Source organism: Garra rufa, chromosome 4, assembly GCF_049309525.1.
Source record: "Garra rufa chromosome 4, GarRuf1.0, whole genome shotgun sequence".
Lineage (NCBI taxonomy): Eukaryota > Metazoa > Chordata > Actinopteri > Cypriniformes > Cyprinidae > Garra > Garra rufa.
The window spans coordinates 43,945,213-43,962,981 of record NC_133364.1 but is presented as its reverse complement, the minus strand read 5'-3'; the positions used below and the strand labels follow the sequence as shown (position 1 = coordinate 43,962,981).

At 38.0% G+C, this 17,769-nt stretch overlaps 1 long non-coding RNA gene across 1 annotated transcript; it reads left to right on the top strand.

Moving 5' to 3' along the window:
• Window positions 1-3,480: 3,480 nt before the first annotated feature.
• LOC141334071 (uncharacterized) lies at window positions 3,481-8,540 on the top strand. Its single transcript, XR_012355466.1, has 2 exons — window positions 3,481-3,619; window positions 8,326-8,540. It is a non-coding gene; the product is annotated as an uncharacterized lncRNA (long non-coding RNA).
• The last annotated feature ends 9,229 nt before the right edge of the window (window positions 8,541-17,769 follow it).

Genomic DNA, 17,769 nt, shown 5'->3' with positions numbered 1-17,769 from the left:
CCGCAACAAAGCAACATGACTTCAAGTTCATCTTGGTTACAGTTTGTTACTGAATGAAGACATGCTGTGAGGAATAAGACTTATATGTACCTCAATCCTAAGAAGGACGCGATGCGACGCAAACCCAGCAGGAGGAGACATTTACAAGAGTAAGTTTTACTTTCATTTTCCTACTAGCTTTCGCTGTTATTTACTTTGACAAAACATGTACACATTTTACTAGTTAGACTTATTCCAAACTAAAATTTCTGACTTTATCAAATGAAACATTATGAAGTACGTTTGATTGCATTGCATCTCTTACAATGGCAGGATATTTATAATGTTCTAGAAAAACGATGTGATTATGACTGTGAGATGCATTTATGACAATATCTTTATGAATGTAGAATCATACTTTATTTATTTATTTTATTGTATAACAGTGTAAAAGTAATATGAGTGCTTACACTGAATGTGTGTTTACATCACGTTTATTAGTAATATAGTGCTAAACGATAATTATTAGTTTCTTAGATATTACATGTCCTTTTTTTTTTACATTAGTACAAATTCTAGAGTATAGACTGTATTCTGATAGATGATCCTGATATGATTTTTGGTTTGTTTTGTTTTTGTAGTGATCTCAAACCTGCTCAAAAGATGAATCCTGCCCTCTTTCCCTTGAGTCCCTTCAAACTGTTTTCCTCTGAGAGCACTAGAAACTTGAGATGTTCAACTACACTGATATTCTAGTGTAAAACAAGTTTTTGACTTTTTTTTGTATTTTTTTAAGGGCACACAAAATAGCAGGTAAGATTTGTTTCATTTGTTGAACAGAATTCAGAAGAAGTTTTCAGAAATGCCACAAAGTCTGTGCACATCTGTGTGGTTAGATGAGGGAGCTCAATAATGTGTCTTTGACCTTCATTATGTATGTTTTGTTTATACAGTGATAGTAAATAAAATAAAAATAATCTAAAACTCCATTCTCTGAATATTCTCACATTGTTTCCTATAGTCAAGTCAGACATTGATGGGGCCATTAGGGAGGGCCCTTTTGTCTTTCAGGTGTGAATTGCTAAATATTCATGGGCCATTGCCACACCTATGAATAATCCCTTTCGATCACAAAACATGTTTTATAAAATTTAAATCAATATGTTGTTTTCTCTGAACGAGTGAACGAGATGATTTTCACATCATTTGGTTGAAAAAATTCTAGCCTATACGACATCCAATTATCTAAAGTCTTGTAAAGAAATGTCCTGTATGTGCTTCATGGCCTTATTTCAGTGACTTCAAAACTTTAGATTTTCAATAACCACGCATAAACATAGTTTTCTCAAAAACACAAACATACACATTAATGTTGCTTGCATATTATTGTAGCTCAATATGTGCTGATTACAATGTAATCTGACTTTAACCATTCATATGTTTTTAAGATACTGAAAAAAGCACAAATCTCAGGGCATGTCAAAACTTCTTCAGGGCCCAAAACACCTCAGGCCCCAGAGGGTTAAATGATCTCAGGTAGGCCTCAATTCCATGGTGAAAAAAACAGCTAAAACCAACCTAGGCTGGCTGGTTTTAGCTGGTCAGCAGGCTGGTTTTAGAGGGGTTTTGGCCACTTTACAGGCTGGTTTTAGCTAGCCAGCCTGGCAGACCAGCTAAAACTAGTTACTTCCAGGGTTATTACAAATAAAACCCCAAGAAAGTCTGATCATTCATAAATATAGCAGAATGTTACCAAGTGTCCCTGCTGAAAAAAACTGTTAAAACCAGACTAGGCTCTTTGGCAGGTTTTAGCTGGTCAGCAGGCTGGGTTTAGAGGGGTTTTGGCCACTTTCCCAGCCTGGTCAACTTAAACCAGCTAAGACCAGCTAACCAGCCTAGGCTGCTAGCTAATTTTTTCAGCAGGGATCCAACTCCAAAAAAGATTAGAATTGTCTAATCTTATATGTTTTTAATGTGCATGAATTATTTACATTTTGCATACTTAGTACAAGAAGTACACTTGTGACATGGAAAATTACCCTGGGCATCGACAAGAGTAGTAAGTAATGACCTAACGACTAAGCAGCCGACGGCAATGAGTTGAGCATGTTTGATAAATTTAGCCTTCTCAAATCAACACGGCTTGCATTAAGTAAAATCTACAGACATAAAACACTTGATGCATTTCACAATATTAATTTAAACACTTAACCTAGATAAATGTGCGCTGTTAGACACATATCCAATCGTTTTTGCAGAGAGTGAAAGCGAAAGCGGGCTTTGCAGCTGACATGGAAGCGCAAGTGCGATCACTTGCATTTTTTCTAAATAACAGTGGAAACCTAAAATACACCATTATTGTTGATAAAGGTAAGAGTAATACATTATTTAAAACTGCAAAAGGTCTACTATTATTATTTATGTGTACTAACAGTATCAACAAAATGTTATGTCCTTCAGAAAATAATGATGGAGTAATTCCAGCATGGATTACAGAAACAGCAAGCATCTGCACAGTAACTCTATTGTTACTCTATAACGCTATAGCACACACAAAAAAAACAACACAAAACAAAACTTTTGTACTTTTGCTAGTGAACAGTGGGGTTTTTTTTACCCCAAGACTCCAAAGCCAAATTTGCACTTCTTCAGGTCCACAAAAGTACTGGCTGTTTTTACCTCCACAATCATCAGTCTGAAAAACTCCCTTGTGGGGCCTCCATCCACTGCTCCTTCTCCAGTGTTTTCCATATCAACGAACATTTTTTTTCAGTGAAACTTTTGCCAGCTGAATGCTCTTTTGGTGCTTGAAAGCACAGTGTTTCACATGACATTTATGTAACTGGGAAATGGTGGAGTCTCCACAAAATAGTTTCCAAATCTGGCCTGTAAGGAAATGGTTACATTTTACAAAGTTATAGTTCACCTAGGCTTAAATAACTAATCAAAACAGTTTAACTGCATTTCATTTTTGGGTAAATTACATTGTAGTAAAATATTAACCACCTACTCCCAACATCATTTAAAACTGCATTAAGTTAAATACCTAAATATAGGGGGTGGGTAAACCAAACACCCAAAAATGTAAAAGCCTTTACCTTTTCCAATGGAGACCCAAACAAATACAGCCCTATATTAGGTAACTTCCTTTTAAAACCCAAAATCAGACATTTTGTCTTAGATGCCAAAATTTTAAGTGCCCCTATTATGCCATTTTAAAGATAGCTAATATTGTTTTATGAGTCTCTTAAAACAGGTTTACATGTATGCAAGTTCAAAAAACACTTTAGTTTTCTCCAAAAATAGATTTAATTTTTCCCCGTTTCTAAATGATTCGTAAACGACTCGTTTGAAGCAGTTCGAAGAATCAGTCTCTCTAAACCCCTCCTTTCCTTGAGCCCTCACTGCTGTGATTGGTCAGATGGTGCAGTCCTTCATGATTGGTCTACCGCTACAGCGCAAAATGAAACACCCATTGGCATAACTGAATGACAGCTGCGGAGACCTGTTAATGCATAGAAAAGATGGCCTTGATTTTACCCTATCAGTTCGAGCCGGAGTCTGACGATGAAACGGTTGAAGTGGCACATCGACAAGAAACTGTTTTGCAAGCACGATGGGAGCAGGACATTTCTCAGTGGTAAGTGTCATATGTTAACTGTGGAAAGTGCTTGCAATTTGCTTTTGTAAGCGAACCGGGCACACCTCTACGTTGTGAACTTCAACATTGTGTAATGCATAACACTGCGTTAAGCTATCATTTATCATTATCATTACTTAAACTAATAAGGCAGACAAACAGTCAAGCTGCATCAATCACAATTTTTAGACTACATTGCACTCACAGCTGAACAACAGAACTACAGAAATGCAAGTTAACCGGTTACCAAGACATGTGCGGCGTTGTTACACAACATAATGTACACAAAGACGTACTTTGAACGATAGCTAGAAAATACAATCATCAATTATTAATCATACTTACAGGTAGAAGTTCAGAGGAGCAAGCCGGTCCAAATAAACTGCGCACTGATCCATTTTTTAAAACCAAGCGTTTGGTGAATCCCGCGTTGTAACGTTACTCCCCAAGATTGGAAAAGCAGTCATCAGTAAAATGACGCGAACACAACAAAAGATTGGAATTGTACTGCTGAGGTGTTGTTGAAAAAATAAATGTTAACCACTCATTCTTGGTAGTTTCATCTTTCGGAAGGGCATATAAAACAAATTTAGTCTCACAGCGCAGGATACAGCGTCTTCTTGACATGATGTAATCCACGTGAAAATAGTAGGCCTACTGTTTGTGGGCGGGCAAGTTGTTCGCGACATAGAACGTGGGCAGCTCGTGACGTGTGGCCGTAACAGAAAAAGATTCGAATTGCTGACGACTCGTTTAGGCGAATGTGAGCCGACTCTTTTTTTTTTTGATAGACAAAAACTTCATTTATCGTGCACTGTCGGAGTCACAACTTTGCAGATAGTTTATGTTCACATACAGCTACATGACACACTACATGAAATATCATATTTGAAAAGGCATAATAGGGGCACTTTAAGAACTTTTAGTATCTAAAAAAAAATACTATATACTTGATGAGCATAGATTGAGAATCGGACACAGTAATTTGAATAGTACATTATACATGTGACGCGGAGTCAGCGTGAGTAGGATCCATATGCAACTTTATTAAAGACAAACTCATAAACAAACAGTCCAAGGTCAAACAGGGGAAAGCAGCAATGTAGACAAACCAAAAGCAGAGTCAGAGTCCAGGCAGAATGTTCGAGGCAGGCGGCGATCAAACAGAGTAAATCCAGCAAGGGTCGAAAGGCAGGCAGCAAGCAAACAGAGTTCAGAAACAATCGGGTTGGCAACGAGAGATCAAACAGGTATAAACGCTCAGTAATGTCAGCAGCAAAACAAGTCTCCACGGGGAAGTGAGCGTGAACATGCTTAATATAGTCTGTGGGTAATGGCTGACACCTGTGCCGGTGATCATCCCCAGTCACGGGGTTATGGGTAATGGAGTCAGAAATGGAAACTAGTACTCAGGTGACGGTTCCCTCTGGTGGCGATTGGAGGGAGCCACAGAGACCGGATTCGTGACTATACATTATAGGGAAGCATCCTACTGGTTTTTGTTAGAGTTATCTGTTGGTGGTGTAGAAAATACTTTTTTAACCCTCTGGTGCTCTTCGGTCACTGTTTTGAATTTTTAAAAATCACAGCTTAATCGGAATGATATGAAACTCTGTGACTTTTATGCCATTTGGAATGTCAACACAAAAAAATTGAGGGCATGATTCAAGCAGGCTAAGTGGTCGTAAAAAAAATAGTCACACTTGTGCTCTTCAGTCTAAAATGACCGACCATAGGAAATGAATGGGAAATCGACAAAAATACAAATATTCAGAGAATTTTTGTGTGTACAATCTACAAATCATCCACAATGCTGAAAAAAAGTACACAGCAGTGAAGGGGTGACACTCCAAAACACACCCATTCATAAAAACACCCATTCACACACACACACACACACACACACACACACACACACACACACACAGACACACACACATTAATATACACACCTCTATTCGGTCACTTTTGACCAAAACATTTTTGGTTTTGAATTTTTCAAAAAATCACAGCTTCATCAGAACAGTACCAAATTCAATGACTTTTATGGCATTTGGAATGTGAACACACACAAAAAATGAGGGCACGATTCCAAAAAAAAACAAAAAACAACTTGTGCTCTTCGGTCTAAAATGACCGACCATAGGAAATGAATGAGAAATCGACAAAAATACAAATATTCAGAGAATTTTTGTGTGTACAATCTACAAATCCTCCACAATGCTGAAAAAAAGTACACAGCAGTGAAGGGGTGACACTCTAAAACACACCCATTCACACACACACACACAAACACACACACACACACACACACACACACACACACACACACACACACACACACACACACACACACACCTATATTCGGTCACTTTTGACCAAAACATTATCGGTTTTGAATTTTGCAAAAAATCACAGCTTCATCAGAACGGTACCAAATTCAGTGACTTTTATGGCATTTGGAATGTGAACACACATAAAAAATGAGGCCACGATTAAAAAAAAAAAAAAAAAAACTTGTGCTCTTCGGTCTAAAATGACCGACCATAGGAAATGAATGAGAAATCGACAAAAATACAAATATTCAAAGAATTTTTGTGTGTACAATCTACAAATCCTCCACAATGCTGAAAAAAAGTACACAGCAGTGAAGGGGTGACACTCTAAAACACACACACACACACACACACACACACACACACACACACACCTATATTCGGTCACTTTTGACCAAAACATTATCGGTTTTGAATTTTGCAAAAAATCACAGCTTCATCAGAACGGTACCAAATTCAGTGACTTTTATGGCATTTGGAATGTGAACACACATAAAAAATGAGGCCACGATTAAAAAAAAAAAAAAAAAAACTTGTGCTCTTCGGTCTAAAATGACCGACCATAGGAAATGAATGAGAAATCGACAAAAATACAAATATTCAAAGAATTTTTGTGTGTACAATCTACAAATCCTCCACAATGCTGAAAAAAAGTACACAGCAGTGAAGGGGTGACACTCTAAAACACACACACACACACACACACACACACACACACACACACATTAATATACACACCTCTATTCGGTCACTTTTGACCAAAACATTATCGGTTTTGAATTTTTCAAAAAATCACAGCTTCATCAGAACGGTACCAAATTCAGTGACTTTTATGGCATTTGGAATGTGAACACACATAAAAAATGAGGCCACTATTAAAAAAAAAAAAAAAAAACTTGTGCTCTTCGGTCTAAAATGACCGACCATAGGAAATGAATGGGAAATCGACAAAAATACAAATATTCAGAGAATTTTTGTGTGTACAATCTACAAATCCTCCACAATGCTGAAAAAAAGTACACAGCAGTGAAGGGGTGACACTCCAAAACACACCCATTCATAAACACATCCATTCTCACACACACACACACACACACACACACACACACACAAACACACACATTAATATACACACCTCTATTCGGTCACTTTTGACCAAAACATTTTCGGTTTTGAATTTTTCAAAAAATCACAGCTTCATCAGAACGGTACCAAATTCAGTGACTTTTATGGCATTTGGAATGTGAACACACACAAAAAATGAGGGCACGATTCCAAAAAAAAAAAAAAAAAAACAACTTGTGCTCTTTGGTCAAAAATGACCGACCACAGGAAATGAATGGGAAATCGACAAAAATACAAAAATGTAGAGAATTTTCTCTTTCTCACACATCCACACACACGCACAAATGAACTGTAACACAGCAAATTGGTAATATGTAAAATAAAATAAAAATATATATATATATAAAAAAATTACATATCCAGAGTGCAAAAGACACACACTCTCTTGCATATACAAAAAATAACACTTCAAATCATATTTATAACAAAAAAACTATCCCAAACTGGATAAGAAATAGTCTTTGAGATTGTTTAAATGTATGTTCAACTATTCCACCTAATAAAAATGCTGAATAAATTGTCTAAAAACAACTAGACAATTCACAAGCTGCTCTGTAGAGAACTATACAGGCATCAAGTTACACCTGCCATTACAGATGTATTTCTCTTTTTTTTACAACCAGATGGCGCTAATCTGCCTTAAAAAAAAATTAGTGTTGAATGGCTGAGTCTCTATTTTAACCTGAAATACTGCATTAATAAAAAAAAAAAAAATATATATATATATTTTTTTTTATTATTCTCAATGGCAAAAAAAAATGGATATTAATTTCAGCATAAATATTCATTATTACCACAAAACCCTCTCAAAATGCAAAATAAAAAATAAAAAATATTATTAAACAAAAATGAATTTGAATGGTTTTACTGAAAAATTACAAGATGCGTTACAGGTGTCCGGTCACTTCTGACCGCGAAGAGCACAAGTGTGACTCCAAAACGAAGAGCACCAGAGGGTTAAATGCATTACAATATTTTCTTATTACATTAAAACATGTGCTTTAATGTTCTGTGCTTATTAGAAGATAAGATGTACCTTATAACTGAAACTATTCAGTAAAATGTGTGTGTGTAAGTGTGAACTCTCTAAATTCATATCCTTTCCGAGAAACCTCTGTTTGGAGACATGGAGGAGGAAGGAAGCCTTGCAGACAGTAGCTATTTTCAAGGTTGCATCTAACCTTTTTGTCACCCTAAGAGAAGATAGGGTGGGGGCTGTATTTGCTGTTTTTGCTCTCTGTGCAGAATCCACATAAGGAGATGTTGGTGAAAACAGGCCTGATTGGAGGAGAAAACTGAAAGATATCAAAAGGAGGGGCCTGCAGAATCAAGAATATAAAATGCATATTGTATCCTTGTGAGACATTCTGGACTGCCCAGGTGTCAGATTGATATTGGCTGTTCTGTAATCCTGAGCTCAGCACTCTTTGACTTTACTATTAAATTGGCTTTAAACTTTTGACGCGGACTCGAACTGTTTTATTTAATGGGCGAATAAACGGACTGGGGGGAAGTATTGCTGGAATACCGGCAACTTCCAACAGTAGAAACTATTGAGCATGTAATTTTAAATTGCAGACAATATAATGAACAAAGGAAGAAGCTGATGGAAGAGTTAAGAAAAGACGGGTTGGCAGGCACAGGCATTAAATGCCTTAAATGATATGTTGTGATTGTACAAGCCAAGAAAAATCTTTGTAATTTCTACAAAAAAGTACAACTGGGCTGATGAGTAGAATATGATCAGGGGGGAAAGCTGGAGTAAAGATACTGGAATAACAGAGGGGAATAAGCCAGAAGATGGCGTTAGTGCAACGACTGTGGATGCAAACCGCCTTTAAAACCCAAAGAAGAAGAAGAAGATAACGTCAACATGGCAGAATACGTCCGGATCGCATTCATACTCAACGAGATTTGGCTGTAGAGTACGTACTCCTTTAGTGCTCTATAGGTAAGTACTTACTTACTTGTTAAGTAAGTAATGCTGCGTTCCAGGCAGGTTTTTTAACTGGTAAATCACCACTTCAAACCACGACTCACGACTTTGTAGCGTTCCAGGCAAGTCACACCAAACTGCCTGGGCACATTTGTGAATTATTATTTTTATATTATTATTAATTTGATTGCAACGTTATATTGACCTAAACTCTATTTTTCCACCGTGTACTACTTTCATAAACACCGCACCCATTAGGGCTGACATTGTTGTTTCGTGGGCTATGTTACGTCAGAACTCGTAACTGGGAGTACATCGGGTAGAAGGTTGGAAAATCACTGGTTACGGGTTGCCTGGAACTAGGGATGCACCGATCCGGATCGGCCGATGTTGCTTGCGCATTTTGTCAGTAAAGCCGGTTCTGTAATCAGCCGTAAATGCCATCAGGTGCGTGATTTCACGTTGAGCCATATATCCATGGGTACCAAAGACGTCACTTCCGCTATGCTCGCCGCCATATTTGTGTCCGATATGATAACAGGCACAGCGCATCTAAATGAGATTTATTAATAAATTGGAACAAGAAATTACTTTTTATCACTACTTCCCACACTGTGTATTTGACTTGATTGTATGTTTAGGACAGATTGTGTAAATTATTGTGAACGTAGTCGGTCGGTGAAGGCTTTAAGACCTGGAAGAATCCTTTGCCGGCTGGTCACTACTTCACAGCGAACGGGACTCGCGCTGATGGCACTAATACAGTCCGCGCTTAGATTTCGGCAAATTAGTTTTGCCGAATGCAAAAAAAATGTGATTATTGAGCATAAGCCCAACATCCAGCAAGCCAAGGGAAGACGTCTTTCACGTTTTGTGTATTCATAAACCCGGATCTCATTATTGAAGCTCAAATTCAAGCACCAAAAGCATGCGATTTCTGTTTAAAAATATGCTTTTTCATTCATCCAGACTATATGGCCGCATAACATTTTAGTTTACTTTAGTTTATTACATCACTTGTGCAGCCAGTCACAATTCACAATGGTACCATTTACTCGGGATGATGATTTGTGTGTGTGCCATTTTTGTATGACAAATAATTTTTAGGGTAATTGTACATAAATAGTTTTAGCAAAACAAATATGATTATTTTAAGAACCTTTTTTACATGTATATACTTTACTGCAGGCGTTGCAATGAACGCTATGTAGTACAATAGTTTAGCGTTTATTATTTAATTTTCATAATTCATTAAACACCGCATGTTCTAAAATGCCTTCAACTGTAAACACTCTTGCTCTTAAGCCTAATACACACTGAAACAAATAATTTACGGCATCTGGCTGTACTGTAAGTCACTATTCTCTGCATTAGCACTGTTTTGAACTTACTGTTTGAATGCATTCTCGTTTACTAAATCTTTTGACGTACGAGTTGATCGGTTCAAAATGTAATTAACTGATTCTTTTCATTTTAAGGCATTATTTTCGTTATCATCTACTTATTTACAATCTTAGTCAATAATTAATTATTATTGCACTACTCTTGTTGTGACGAAAAAACACCCTGCTGTGAAAAGCACCTGCGTGAATGACACCGGTACACTAAAGGCTATATGCATACCGACCCACTTCAAGCACTGCTGAGATCGAATAAATCTGTAGTTAGGTTTTTTTCTGATGACTGTTGTTACAGCTAACAGAACAACATATCCCGGGCATATTGTATACTTGTTGTGAACATTCTGGGAGTTTTGTTGATCTTCCTCTGGTAGTTGTGGCTGCTGTGACCATAGACTAAAACAGGTAGCGCGGACACAAAAATGGCGGCGATAAAGCACAGTGACGTCACATGGTACCCATGAATACTACACACAGAGGTTGTTTACCGACGAGCTGCGCACATTCACACTGATAATGAACATGGATTTACGCATCTTGTCTGTGAACAACGGCTGTGTGTAGTAGTCAGGGGGCCAATTCTGAAAAGGGCTTCCGTTAAGACTTTTGCGGACATGTTTTGGTACAAGCTGTCACCCTATTTTTTTAGTTAGAAGACACCCATAGGTAAGATATTAGGGTTGTTGTCAAGCTGAATTTTTTTTTTTGTGACTTGTACAAGCAATTTTAGGCTGATTTTGTGGTTTCCTGCGCAACACGACATGTCAACAATAAATGTTTAATATCTCCTCAACCACAAGGCCCATATACATAAAAAATGGTATCAAACGAAAGCTAACACTCATGGGATGTCTGCTGAAGTGTCAGAACGAACATCTATTGTAAAGTGTAAAAGATAACAGAACTAGAACATGAAAAAAACAATCTCCGCCTAAAGATAACCAGTTTTCAAATAGAATATCAGCTTGGAAACATAACATAATTTCCCCAAACCTCTATCAATCAGTACCCCTATCTAGGGGAATGAGTCAAGCCAAGTTTAAAGACTGTAGGTGGAGAAAGTGCAAGGCTGCACAAGTTATACTTTAATGTCAAGGCGGAAATGTAGCCAATAGAAGGCAACCAGGGACCATGTCCATGTGCTCAGTCTGACACAAAAGAAGAGTTTACCGTATTGATAATGAATAGCTTCCCAATACAAAACATGCATGCATGCATCCAAAAGCATAATATAAATTTAATCTACAAAACAGGAAAAACAATACAATGCCAAATAATCTAAAACAATATAGTTGCATATAATGTGGCAAAACTCAATAATAATGATGTGAGTACCTGAGTATTCTTTCACCAAGCTGCACAGGCACACCCACATGCCCCACTGCTAAATATTCCACCTTTTCGACATTGACACTGCCTGGTACTGCACTGACTTTCACTTTCCTTGCATCCACATACAGGTCCTTTTCCAAAAATTTGCATATTGTGATAAAGTTCATTATTTTCTGTAATGTACTGATAAACATTAGACTTTCATATATTTTAGATTCATTACACACAACTGAAGTAGTTCAAGCCTTTTATTGTTATAATATTGATGATTTTGGGCATACAGCTCATGAAAACCCAAAATTCCTATCTCAAAAAATTAGCATATCATGAAAAGGTTCTCTAAACGAGCTATTAACCTAATCATCTGAATCAACTAATTAACTCTAAACACCTGCAAAAGATTCATGAGGCTTTTAAAAACTCCCAGCCTGGTTCATTACTCAAAACTGCAATCATGGGTAAGACTGCCGACCAGAAGGCCATCATTGATGCCCTCAAGCAAGAGGGTAAGATACAAAGAAATTTCTGAACGAATAGGCTGTTCCCAGAGTGCTGTATCAAGGCACCTCAGTGGTAAGTCTGTGGGAAGTAAAAAGTGTGGCAGAAAACGCTGCACAACGAGAAAAGGTGACCGGACCCTGAGGAAGATTGTGGAGAAGGACTGATTCCAGACCTTGGGGGACCTGCGGAAGCAGTGGACTGAGTCTGGAGTAGAAACATCCAGAGCCACCGTGTACAGGCGTGTGCAGGAAATGGGCTACAGGTGCCGCATTCCCCAGGTCAAGCCACTTTTGAACCAGAAACAGCGGCAGAAGCGCCTGACCTGGGTTACAGAGAAGCAGCACTGGACTGTTGCTCAAATTTTGCATGTCATTCGGAAATCAAGGTGCCAGAGTCTGGAGGAAGACTGGGGAGAGTGAAATGCCAAAATGCCTGAAGTCCAGTGTTAAGGCCGCCATCGAAGCATCCTGGGCCTCCATAACACCTCAGCAGTGCCACAGGCTGATTGCCTCCATGCCATGCCACATTGAAGCAGTCATTTCTGCAAAAGGATTCCCGACCAAGTATTGAGTGCATAACTGAACATAATTATTTGAAGGTTGACTTTTTTGTATTAAAAACACTTTTCTTTTATTGGTCGGACGAAATATGCAAATTTTTTTTAGATAGGACCTTTGGGTTTTCATGAGCTTTATGCCCAAAATCATCAATATTAAAACAATAAAAGGCTTGAACTACTTCAGTTGTGTGTAATGAATCTAAAATATATGAAAGTCTAATGTTTATCAGTACATTACAGAAAATAATGAACTATCACAATATGCTAATTTTTGGAAAAGGACCTGTATTTTCAGCTCCAAGCACCTGGCCAGTACAGGTTCTTTGGTCAAAAGCTGGGGGACAAGCATTCCATCCTTCATGTGCCAACCACAATTGGTTGGTGAGGGCAACTGTGGATGGGTCACCAGTGACTGTTTCCAAATCTTTGTTTGATAGTGGGCCCTCATAAGGTGTAGAGCCAAGGCATCCTGAGTTGGTGGCAAAGTATCCACATTGGCTTTCACTTTCCGAAACAGGGCACAGCGAACATCATGGATTGAAGTGCTGGTTGTTTTTGGATCATACAGTTTGCAGACAAACTGTTCTGCTGAGGATAGAACAGCTGGACTTAGTACTTCATCCTCACCAAAGTTGTGGAGAAGATGAGGGCACTGCTGGAACACTTTCCACGCTGTCCTTTTTTCTATTCCAGTGAACTGACTGGTAGTGTCACATCCAGTAATGGCATGAAAAGCCAACAGACCATCCAGAATATGATTTGACATTTTAAAGTCATGCACTTTAATGTAGGGTGGTTTCTTGGCAGTTCCTGCTTTCATCCAAATAGGGGTCTAGTGTCCTGTGCTAAAGATGCACGTTCACTGTAGGTGATGGACCAACGGTTTCTAGCTGTCTCATTTCTAGTGATGCTTACCAATCCTCCAGCAACCTTTCTGGTTTTGTTGATATTCTCAAGGCAAAGATCAAATGGCACCTTGTTGAAGCTGTGTTTGGCTAGCCTGGAAAAAAACCCAGACCTTAATCTATTAAGATTAAGGGTCTGGCATTGAGCAATGAAAAGGGCCTACCTCGAGGGGCGGCACCAAGCATGCATTTGAAACTCTCACTGCACGCAATTGGATAACGCCACGACCAATCACAACAGCGGAGCTAACTGATAGATTAAACTCTTGCCGTATCCAGTCGGCAAAACAGCAAAAACGTCCTTCTTGCAAAGGAACGATTCGAGCGAGGTTTTCTGTTCCTCTTTTATATGAAAAGCCAAGTCTAACTCATTGTAGCGGCCAAAGCCGTTTCAAACAACTGGTGTTCATCTATAGCCATTGTTCAATGTTTACTAAATGATTCCGGACGTCGCAGCGCTGTCATCATCAGCTTAGCTCTCCTCTGGCCCTACATCAGATAAACCGATTTGATTGGTTCCCAGAACTGCTAATGTAATGCGTAATTGCAGAGACAATTCAAATTGTGCTCTCGTGAGACCTCTGGATTTCCAGGGTAGTGTTTGGCCTCTTTGGCTACAAAATCACCATCAAGGAAGCCCTGGTAGACACATGGTGCTGTCTGTGCCAGATGTTCCATGTCTGCTATGAATGCAGCACCCCATCTTGTGTAGTGGGTGTAATCATATGCAGCAAACCAGGGCATCAAGCTCTTGAAGGCTGACATGTAAAGCTTCCAGTCACCAGATCTCAGTGCCCGTGTGAATGCCAGGAGAATAGACACAAGGTCCATGTATTGTCGCCAGAAGGTAAATGTTGGTTTGTCTTCATAAGCCTGGTCAAACTCAGCATGGAGATCTTGAACCTCTCCAACTTTCAGAACAAGATCTTCATAGCATGCTGGAGCTGCCTCAATTTCTCCACATTGTATGTGTTCGGAGAGTGTGTCTGCCAACTCAAAGCAACTGTTGTCTATTGTGCTATCATTGTCATCCACCCATTGCAGAAAGGTTGGCCACAGTATTCTCCAAAGTGCTTCAAAGGCAAGTTTGTGTGCATGGGCTACATGGTTCCATCCCTTTCCCTTCATGATGTTTTCCTTTGTGGTATTTATTGATTATTATTTTTTTAATTATCATTATTGCACATAAATTGGATTATATTGCACATTTGCCCAAAATTACAATCCGCTTTTACCACTTTTAAGAATATAGTGTTAAAATGGACAAAAAATCATTTTCTAAGCTGACAACCTGGCTAGAACACATGTTGAGAGGTTAAATATTAATATTGGATAGGTTGTATGCTTGTACCAAAAAGTGTCCGACAAAGTTTTAATATCAGTTTTGGCCCCCTGACTATAGTATATATGGCTCAACGTGAAATCACGCACCTGATGGCATTTACCGCTGATTACAGAACCGGCTTTATTGACAAAATACGCAAGCGGATCGGCCGATCAGGATCGGTGCATCCCTACCTGGAACGCGGCATAAGTAACCAGCCAGGCTCCACCACCCAATTACAACGATCACAGTCACCTGAATACTAACACCTGTCATCAATCAAGCACCTCATCACCACAGTATTTAAGCACACAGCTCACACACACTCTCTGGATGTTATACCTACCTGGATTACTCACCGCAGTTATTTCCTTCCTGTGTATTCTCCTGTTCCCTCATCGTCCATTCTCTGTGTCTCTGATTTCTCCAAGATCACACAGGATGCTCTGGCATTGCCTAAAACTAATATTTGAGGCAGTTCAAAAGGGCAACTGAAAGATTGTGACAGTAGGTGGCAGTATGTGCTCACTTGACAGTACAGGCAAAACCAAACATCCCCAAAATATTAAATAGCCTTTAATATTAGGTTAATCAATGGTGATTTGTTTAGTGTTTGTATAAACATTAATATAAAGCTAAGTAATAATGAGTATAAGTAGGATAATAGATTAATAAGATTTGTGGAATTGAATAGTCAGAAGCTGTTATATCTTATGAAATTTTAGCATGAAATGTCAACCAGTTCTGTAAAATTAAATAAAAAATAAATTAAATATTTGATGAATAAATGCATGATCATAAATGGCCCCTGCATAAGACTTGCATAAGCTTGTGTAATATATACATTTACCCAAAGCAAATCTTAAAAGGTTTGTTGATTTTCTATCTGAACTTTGTACCTTGTTCAGTCACAGATAACATCAGTAATGTTATCTGTGACTGAACAAGGTTCAAAGTTCAGAGCTGTTGTCAGCTTTTTATTAAGTATATGCAACATCCTTCTCTTTATGAAAAGGGGAAGTTCCTCTTATACTGAACGTGCAGAAATTCACTTGGCTGAATGTAATGTAAGATATAAGTCCAGTCAACAAGTCGTTATTGCAAAATAAACCCCAGACACGATGAGGAGTCGAGTTATCTTGCATTGAAGCATGTAGCATTAAAAATGTAACAGCAACTGACAATTCAGTAGCCTATTTGAGTTTCATAGTTGCAGATTAAAGTGCCCTTTTACAGAGAAAAAAGTGATTGAATATAACACAATGCATTAAGAGGTGAAGAATGCAAACACATTATCATATTTTTTGTCTACAACCCAATTTTCGAAAAAGTTGGGCCATTTTTTTTAAAAGTCCAAAAAAATCCAGAATGTGATTTGTTAATTCTCTTGAACTTTTTATTAGATTTCCAATGCTTTGATGAGAATTTCAAATTCAAGTTTCAAATAACTATTTCACTAATCACTAAACTAAACACCAGTTATTATTTTCTCCATTAGTTCTTGGCTTAAAAAAAAGAAGTAGAAGAGAAAGAAACAGCTTTCTATTTTAGTAAGAGTGCTTCCGTTTTCCATGAAAGAAGAACATCACACACACACACACACAAATTACTTGAAGCATTGCATTTACAGTTAATACAGTACAATACTACTCTTAATAAAGGTATAAAGTTAAAAAAATGTTCTAAGGGCATACTCACACTAGGCAGAGTTGACTTGTACTAAAGCCCAAGCACGATTGTCCTTTCACTAACAGACAGATATCAGGATTATTACAGTGTCAGCTGAGATTAATGTTGTAGTCCGTACCCGAGCCACCTCTTCTAGTGGGACAGAGCATGGTTGAACAAACCACACTGGACATGGTACAAAGCAGTCACACTTGTGGGTCAACTGCACTTAAGCACGGATCAGATCCCCTAATGTGAGGACATCCTAAATCTAGCAGATAGCATACCACATCTATAACCATAACATCACAAAAAAAGATGAATGATAAAAACACTGACAGCCAATCAGAATCATTTCTGCTTTAAAGAGCTTGAGTATTTAAAGTAACAGATGACACAACGGCATTGTATACTTAGAACACACTAATATAGTTATCTTTATAATTATCATTCTTAGTGTAAACAGGTCTTAATAGTGTTACATAACTGGATGGCCAATTTCACATACTGTATTTGTATTTAAATACATTATTCCACACAGTATTTTGTATTTTTATTTTACATACATTTTAATGTATTTGTGCCTCTGCAATTAGGTCATTCAACTGTGCTCTGAGTTACAGATTATTTACGAAGAGCCTTCGAGTCGTCTCCCACCACAGGGAATCCTTTTTGAGAGAGTCACTCTCCCATTCTTTACTGTAAATATAATTTTTATTTCATATAATTGATAAGTGATTATGTCTCCAACAAGACAGTATATTGACTGACAGGTTTCCATCACCTGACCCTGTTTTGTTTTATTGAACCAGTGCTATTAAGGAAAAAATGCATTGCACTGCACATAATCTATATAAAATGACGTGTTCAAATGTATAAAAATTAGCATTGAGCAAACAAAAAGGTGAATAAAAAACCAAGATGTGGCCAACATTTTGTTCACCCGGCCAATGTATTTTTCTGTGGACCAGCCTGATCAAACAAAGCCCAGTTGGATAGAAACATGCCCAATCTGGCAACACTGTTCCTGGTTTTGTGTTTGAGAGTCACGTGAAAACCAGGTT